Source organism: Tursiops truncatus, chromosome 3 (assembly GCF_011762595.2).
Source record: "Tursiops truncatus isolate mTurTru1 chromosome 3, mTurTru1.mat.Y, whole genome shotgun sequence".
NCBI lineage: Eukaryota > Metazoa > Chordata > Mammalia > Artiodactyla > Delphinidae > Tursiops > Tursiops truncatus.
The window spans coordinates 71,292,661-71,301,514 of record NC_047036.1 but is presented as its reverse complement, the minus strand read 5'-3'; the positions used below and the strand labels follow the sequence as shown (position 1 = coordinate 71,301,514).

Genomic DNA, 8,854 nt, shown 5'->3' with positions numbered 1-8,854 from the left:
ATGGAAAGGTACTGCATTCTCAGTTCCCTTAGGCAACAAGAAGACAATCAAAGGCATAATTCTAAATTGACTTACACAGTGCAAGAAATTTACTGATCTAAAAATTTACTAAGAGGGAGACCAGCACATCTGCCCCTATAGGAAATGATTTTTGCATAGTAAGTGTTGATCTGCATAACCATATGATCATCGCAAGTGCTGATTACCAAATCTGAATCATCATTACTTAGCAAACTTCTATAAATACACATGGCACCATGTAATATATTCAGCTGTGCTAAATTAATGACAAAGTCCTTACCCGAAGGAGCTTGGGGGTCTAAAAACAAAGATTGACACAAAAGACAAAAATGTAGAACACACACTGAGCAGGGGAAAATTTTCAGTGAAATAAATTCAGTGAAGGATTTTTATGGTTTGTGGTAAAGGAAGAATAAAGAATTGATACAAAGTTTGCCTTTTGGATTGCTCTCACTACAAACTAAGTGCTGGCCTGTGAAAGAACTTCAACATTTTAATTTCTTTACTTAGGAATTTCAAACATGTATTTCTAACTGCATTTTTTTATATCTTCACATGAGTATATTTTAATTCCATAAAATCAACATATCCAAAACTGAACTCATTATCTCTTCTTTGCTGTTTTCTCATTCCTTAAATCAGCTCCTGCCTTGGTTAAAGGCACTGTCTTCTTGCAATGATTACCCAAGAAATTTCAGAGATAACTTCTCACCATTCTCCTCCCTCACCTACCACCAAATTCAACTGATTACCAAATTGATACTATGTTCTCCATTTGCTCTTTCTTAGTCCTAATTCAGGTCTTCATATTTTATTTTAGGTGATTATTGTGATCTTCGATCATTCTCCTTCCTAGTCTACTCCTTAAGTCACTCTTCTAGAGCAAATCTTAGCCACTCTTGGTCCAACCCTTGAGGGCTCTCACTGTAAAGCCAGCATTGCTTCCAATAGCATTTCTGGCTCTTTACCACCCAACCCTCACCTCTCTTTCCATTCTTGTTTCCTACTAATACGTGCTTACCACCCTCTAAAACTGTAACCTCATTTAGCGTCTTTGCATTCATTTATGATACTCTGTCATTTTATACAGTTGTATATCTTTTTTCTACCTTTTCAAACATTTCAGACCTAGGAAAAAATGCTCTTCTCTTATGAAACTTTCTCCAGTAGCTCAGGTTGAATAAATATTGTTCTCCTACATAAATGTACCTATATGAAATGGCAGAATTTTTGTCTAGTAGATATTGGTTGGCTGCCTCTCGAACAATAATATTCCCCTTACACCGACAAGAGCACCCAGATTTGTCCTTCCTCATTTGTTTGGCATGATAATGTCTGACATTGTTTTATCTGTTTTCTTCCATGAGGGGATCAAGCCTGTGGTCAGAGCCAAACTCGAGTAAGGAGACATGAGAGATTCACTTTGATGATACATTCAGAATTCTTTATCAAGCTGCTTCTAAAACTATTATGTGAGTTAATTGATTTCCTTTTTGCTTAAGCCAATGTGTCAGATTTGGGTTTTTTGACACACACACCCCAAAAATCCTATTTCTATCTGTTTGGATTTTCTAATAACTCTTTACTTATAAATATTTTCTCCAGGGTAAATTATAAATTCTATGAAGACATGGAATGGTTTATATTTCCTGTGTCTCCTATCATGCGTATCCTGGCATATTGGGTTATCAGTAATTTAAGCAGAGACCACACGGTCATCTGTCAAGAATGCTTCCAGAAAAAAATACTTCAGCGATAGGAGATTGGACTACATGACCTGAGATGCCCCTTCTACCCCTCAGCATTTTTTATGACTCTGTTAATTTTAAAAGCTCCCAAAGTATTCCATGCTGCAAAGTTGACTGAGACGGTTAACAGAGTAAAAAAATAAAAAGTAAAGAAAAAAGAAAAGAAAAACAAGATATTTTAGTTTCCTAGAGCAGTCATAACAAAGTACCACAAACTGGGTGGGTTAAAACAATAGAAATTTATTAACTCCCAATTCTGGAGGATAAAAGTCCATAATCAAGATGTCAGCAGGACCATGCTCCCTCTGAAGTATCCAGGGAAGAATCTGTTCCATGCCTTTTTTTTTTTTTTTTTTTTTTTTTTTGGGTACGCAGGCCTCTCACTGTTGTGGCCTCTCCTGCCGCGGAGCACAGGTTCCAGATGTGCAGGCTCAGCGGCCATGGCTCACGGGCCCAGCCGCTCCGCGGCATGTGGGATCTTCCCGGACCGGGGCACGAACCCGTGTCCCCTGCATCGGCAGGCAGACTCTCAACCACTGCGCCACCGGGGAAGCCCCCATGTCTTTCTTTTAGTTTCCAGTGTTTGGCTAACAATCTTGGCGTTCCTGGGCTTGCAGATGCATAATTCCACATGACTCCTCATATGGTACTCTCCCTGTGTCTTCACATGGCTGTCTTCTTATAAGGACACCAGTCATCTTGTAGTAGGAGCCTACCCTACTCCAATATGACCTCATTTTAACTTAACTATTTACATCTACATCAACCAAATTTCCAAATAAGGTAGTGGAGGTTAGGACTTAAGCATATTTTATTTGGGGGGGGACACAATTCAACCCATAACAAATGCCAGCAGCTAGTGCTTTCTAGGAGGAAGTTTTATAGGGTTCTTTGCTCCACAGAGAGGAATAGGATAATTAAGACTCTGAGGGAGAAATCTAAATGATTTAAGGGAAGCAAAGAAAGAACTGACACCCAGTGACCAAAACCATTTTTTAAACAGATACATTTTCCTCCATGATTGGCACTTACATGTGAAAGACAACATGATCCCAGTGCATACTATTTAGCTCTGTCAGGCAAAAAGCGATTCATGTTAACAGCACGACCTTACTGGTGAGGAGGTGCTTTTATTCATTTTTGCTCATGAATAAATTAGCTCTTTAAAAAATTCATAGGAGAAAAATACTGTGTGAAGTTGTCTTCACTTTTATGGAGGTTATCTGTTTATCGAGATGAGGGCATTATGTAATTTTAATGAATGAAATGTAACAATATATTCTTTGATTTCATAACAGATTAAAATTGACTCTGAACATAATATAGATCTTCCCTGTTGAAAGGCAAACCCCAAGCCTTTTTCATCTTCACGGAGGTGTTGTCACAGAAGAAATCCACTTGGAATCAGGCATATCTTGGTTCAGATCCCACCTCCACCAGTATAATTGTCATGTGACCTTGGGCAAGATCCTCAACTTCTGCATACTTCAGTTTCCTAAGCTATAACCTCAAAAGATTGTCGTGATGATTGAATTAAGTAAGTGCATGCAGGACACTTACTGTCTAGCACATAGCATTTAGTAAAAGGTGGTCATTGTCATTATCATCATTATTAGAATAGGCTAGAAGAATTTCTATTCAAAAATATTTGTGGCAGAAACAAGAGAAAAAAACCTAAAATATAATATTAGAGAAATTATCAGTTTTGTGTCCTTCTTCTTGCAATTACTTATATAATCATGTGAGGGACTGGAGTTCAGTTTTCTTCTGGGAAAAAAAAAAGCATTCATCTTTCTAGACTATGAAAAGAAGGACTTCTTCAAGGGACTGTTTTTTTTTTTATATCTCTGTTCCTGCCACCCAATGTTAAATGTAGACTTCATTTCCAAGCTTACTTCAAAGTGGATAGGCACCAGATAATTCAGAGAGAAACACTATGCTTTTGCACCATAGTAACCTGGATTGACTCTCTACACAGATCCAAGCAGCTGGGTAATGACTAGTCTGTCATGCAGCCAATATTCTCTCCTCATCTTCCTCCTACATCCCTGGCCACTTCTTTTTCACCGAAGGCTTCTTATCATCTGTCTGTCATATGTGGTGGCCCTCAAAAATTTTTAGCCTCTTTTCTTCTTCTGCTCAACATTTTCAGTGCATGACCTATCCTCTCTGATGGAGTCTTATATCACCCAGGTAGTGATAACAACCAAACCTCTGAGTGAGCCACTTGCCTCCTAGATTTTTCTACCTAGTTATGGAAATCAATAGAAAGTGAACTTAAGGGATTTATCTATATTGCTCACACTATATCCACAATGCCAATCATAAAGGAGGGGTTCAGTAAAGACTGTTTAAATAAATAAAATGAAAGAATATTCCACATATACCACTGACCATTTTTTCTCCAACCCTGCTCCCTAGTCTTAGTTGTTAATGGCACCATGTTTTACAAGGTTCCTAATCTGGAAAATTGGGAACATATTTAGTTCTTTCCCTCCTTCACTTTCCACATCCAGTCAATCACTAATTCTGTCAATTTTATCTCTTTAAAACTTGTCAAATTGGTCCACTTTATATTTTCATCCAGGTTACCATATCTTTTGTCTTCGTTGTTCTATCAGCCCCTATCTGGTCTTCCCACCATACCCATTTTTGAATGGTACCCCCTGCGTGAACTGGTGTGAAATCCAAATTCCTCTTCATTGTGTGCACATCCTCTTGAGAACTTTCCCAGCTTCATCTTATAACACTCACTGCTTCCCACTCTTTTTCTAGTCGTGATAAATGGCCTCCTATGCTGTTCTTACTCGGACCTTCCCTACACTAACATACTTAGCCCTTGTCTCAGAAGGCGCCCCTTGCCAACTCCTTGTTTGACTTTTCCTTGGCCCTTGATTTGAGTTTAGATATCACCTCTTCTGGGAAGCTTATCCTGATTTCCCTCAGCCAAGACAAGTGTAGATGCTGTCACCTTCTCCAGAGCCCAGAGCACACAGTTCTGATGTCATTTAGCATTTAGCATCCTGTATTACCATTGCTTTTCTCTCCGGGAGATGCTATAGGCATACTGTATGCTGGGACTGTGTTTTATTCATTGATACATTCCCAGCACCTAGGACAATATTTGGCAAATAATCAACACTTAATAAATATTTGTTGAATAAGTGTTATGTAGACACAGTGCAAAGTAGCCTTTGGCCAAAGCAGTGATTATAGTATTAGCAAATCTGTGTGTGTTTGTTTTTTCCCTTCAGGATGGTTCACTTTGATTTATCTTGAACTGTTATGCAAGCTAACTAGGTAGGGTAACTAAAAATGACTGTGCTTGACACTGACTATAAAAATACCACTGTGCAGACTGTGTTTTTAAAAACCAATGTTGAAGCTCAAATCATTTATAGTGGTATCCATATTAGATGCTCTCTACCTACATTCATTAAGTGTTGAAAGAATATTTTTACATCTTTCCTACAGATTTCTCTTCCAGCTGCTACCATAATAGCTTTCCTTACTTGGTCTGCACTGTTGCTAAGTGCAAACACATCAGAATGTGGTACAGAATCCACCTGATTCCAGGAGTAAGCAGTAGTTCTATGAGTCATCCATTGACTCATTCACTGTAAGCAGCAATTAGTCTAACCTGGCATTTGTAGGTATATGTGGAGGTTGGTTTGACCCACAGAGCTCTGCCCACACTTCCTACACTTAAGAAAGTTTCAAATTTGGAGGAATTACAGTTAAATAGTACATGCCTCATCATTGTCTCTTCTTCATACACGTATGGAATGGATTTTAAATTCGTGATACGTCTTTACATGTGAGGTTAATTATTACATCAGCTATGATCAAACTGTCATCTCAGTTTCATTGTTATTCTCTTAGTCCAAGATCCTGTTAAAATATCACAGTAGACCAAATCCCAAGTATGTATGTATGATGTATTGCATTTTAAGAATTCTTGCGCTTAAAGAGTTGTTATTGATCTTTATAAATGTTCCATTATAACGTTTTACATATTTCTTTCACCATCAGCTTTAACAACAGAGTTGTCGTTTAAAGTAATCCTGGAAGAGCGGCATGACTAACGATACTGATAGGACCAGAGATGAGAGAGCCTGGTGTTAACAGACTGAATTGTGTTCTCCCCAAATTCATATGTTGAAGCCCTAACCCAAAATTTGACTGTATTTAGAGATAGGGTCTTTAAAAAAGTGATAAAGGTTAAACGAGATCTTAAGGTTGCGTCCCTAATTAAACATGACCAGAGAAAAATGCCATGTGAAGACACAGCTAACTAGCAGCCATCTGCAAGCCAAGGAAAAGAGGCCTCAGAGGAAACGAAACTAGCTATTACCTTGATCTTGGACTTCCAGCCTCCAGAACTGTGAGAAAATAAATTTCTGTTGTTTAAGCCTCTTAGTCTGTAGTAATTGGTTATGGCAGCCCAGGCAAACCCAAGATTTAAAATCTACCTGGATCTGAGTCCTGGCCTTTATACTTACAGCTGCATGCTGTGGGGGACATGTCTAGTTCCTGAATTTCACTGCTTTATTTGTGAAAAGAGAATAACTAGAAATGCCACGTTTATGAGGTCATTGTGAGATAAGTCACAAATTAGGGTGATGGTGCTTTGTGCCTTTTAAAAGTGTTACAAAATTATTTTTAGTTATCTTTATCATATTGATATTCACCGAAAAGGAATCTGTATTATTTTTTCTTTATTGGGTATCACCAAATTTTTATTTTTTGGGGGGACAATGGTCAGACTAGAGAAAAGAACCTGTGTGTTGCAGTCTCACAGAACTTCCAGCTTTACCAGCTACTACCCATGTTTAATAGGGAGTTACTTAACTTCTCAGAGTCTCAATTTCTTTCTTTGTAAAATGGGTCTGAAAACAACGAGAGCACATGGGATTATAGGACTAAATCATAACATGTAGCCCCTGACACATGGCTGCATCTAATAAAATCTATGTTGGTAGCATGGGTGTCTCTCACCTATCCAATTCCCCTTTTGTCCAGCATGTAGGAAACTCTATCCAGACATTCTTGTGTTGCATTCCTTTATTTCTTGGAGAAAATTAACAACAGCAACACAACAGCTAAGAATTAGTGAGAACTCACCATGTTCTAGGCACCATAATAAATGCTTCAACTGGATTAATTTAGTTAATCTTCACAACTCCCCCATTATTATACTCACTGTACACTTAAGAAAACTAAAGCCTGGAGTAGGGTTGCAAGATTGAGGGTGGCCAAGTATGGCATGGGATATACTGACACTAAAACACATTCATTGATTATTTGAAATACACGTTTAATTAGACATACTTTATTTTATCTGGCAATGCAGCCCAGAAAGGCTAAGTAACTTGCCTAAATTAACCCAGGAGCCAGGATTCAAACTCTTGCATATGACTCACACAACCCAAAATCTTCTCCTCTATGGATTACTGATTACCTGTGATATTAAGGAGACACCGTTTGGTTAGGAGAAAAAAAATTAAGCTGGGAATTACCCTAGCTGATAATTGAAATATCTTCATAGTTTGGGCTGGTTGTAAACAAGGGGCAAAGGCTTCAGGAAAGCTTTGGGCTCTGAACTGAGAACTTAAGGTCCTAATTAGTTGGGCAATCTGCTTTGACATCGAGAGCAGAACAAAGTTTAAAAGCAAAGTTTCTTTTTGCAGAGTTGTTAAAAATATCTCTTTTTCCTCTTGTATTGGAAAACATTTCCTTGTTTCCTTGAGCTAGAAATAATGCTACGCTAAAATAGCTGTAAGCAAGTTAGAAAATGGCTATTAAGCGTGGTTCTTTGTAGAAGATGGCACTCCATGATCACTTTGCCAGTGAGTTGTAGTGAATTGAAGCTGGAGCTCTGCCCATATGTTGACACGTCATTAAGTATCTAATCTGGTTCCTTCAGTCCTTACAGTGAAACAGGAGACCTTGTGCTGCACAATAACCTATGGATCTGTTAATTACACCAGTTATGAGGTGTGCATATCATTTACACCTCTCTGTTCCCCTTCCAGGCAGCAAAGAATGTAGCCAAAAAGTAGGCAGAAAATCTGGAAAAAGGCATTTTGTAGGAGGAAAATATTGGATTTAATTAATTTATACAATTTATTTTTCATCACAGTTATTTATTTTAGAAGACTGGGGGAGGATTGACAAATATAATCACCTGCCTGCTGAACATATTCATATTTAAATAAATGAAAGAGAACAAGGGAAGAGCTAAATAAAGCTTAAAATAAAATATAAATTAAAACAATATGTGGTTGGGATGTCTGAGCCAAAAGTGGGATTGAAAACCATCAGTAATTGACTCTTTGGATGATAGAGGATCATAGGTTTAAAAAACACTTAAAGAAATGTTTAACTTTTAACTTCAGAGGTGAAAGTATTGATATCAAGTAACTTAATTTTAAATATGCTTAGAACTGTTGAGATGAGCCCCAACTTTATAGATTGTGTTTCTAAAGTTTTTTTTTTTCCTTTAGATTTTGGAAGTTGTTTTATTATAGAACCTAGAAATTATGGTGACTTCTCCAGGTTAGCCCACAAAAGCCTCCTTGATTCTTAATATACATGAACTGATATACTGACCCAATAAAACAATTTTCTTCGTTCAGAGCTCAGATTTCAACAGGGCCATCCATAACCGTCTTGCCTTCATCGTGTCTGTTCTCTTGAAGAGCGGCTTGTGTAATTTAGCGGTCGCCTTTAGAATAAAATCCAAACTGCTCTCACTCACTTAGGACTCACAATCTGCACTCAACCCTTCTGCACTCTCCAGCCTCATCGTATTTCCTTCGCTTCTGACCAGACTTACTGGTTTTCTCAAATTAGCATAAGATTTTACCTGCCTCAAGGCATTTGCACCTGTTTCCCTCTCTATTTTTGTTTCTTTGCTGTTAACATGGCTGGTTCCTTGTTTCTGAGGCCTTTCCTCATTGTTCTGTATGGAGATGCACTCCCATTATTCTTCATACTGCAACTGGATTGTTCCCCTCAGAACACTTATCCACATATCACTTATCCACTTAGCTCTTAGCCCAATTTACCATCTCCTCCGATTA

General features: G+C 38.0%; 1 long non-coding RNA gene across 1 annotated transcript; it reads left to right on the top strand.

The window, feature by feature from the left end:
* Positions 1-1,383: 1,383 nt before the first annotated feature.
* On the top strand, positions 1,384-5,865 carry LOC141278192 (uncharacterized). The gene is made up of 3 exons (XR_012330538.1): positions 1,384-1,493; positions 3,068-3,306; positions 5,802-5,865. It is a non-coding gene; the product is annotated as an uncharacterized lncRNA (long non-coding RNA).
* The last annotated feature ends 2,989 nt before the right edge of the window (positions 5,866-8,854 follow it).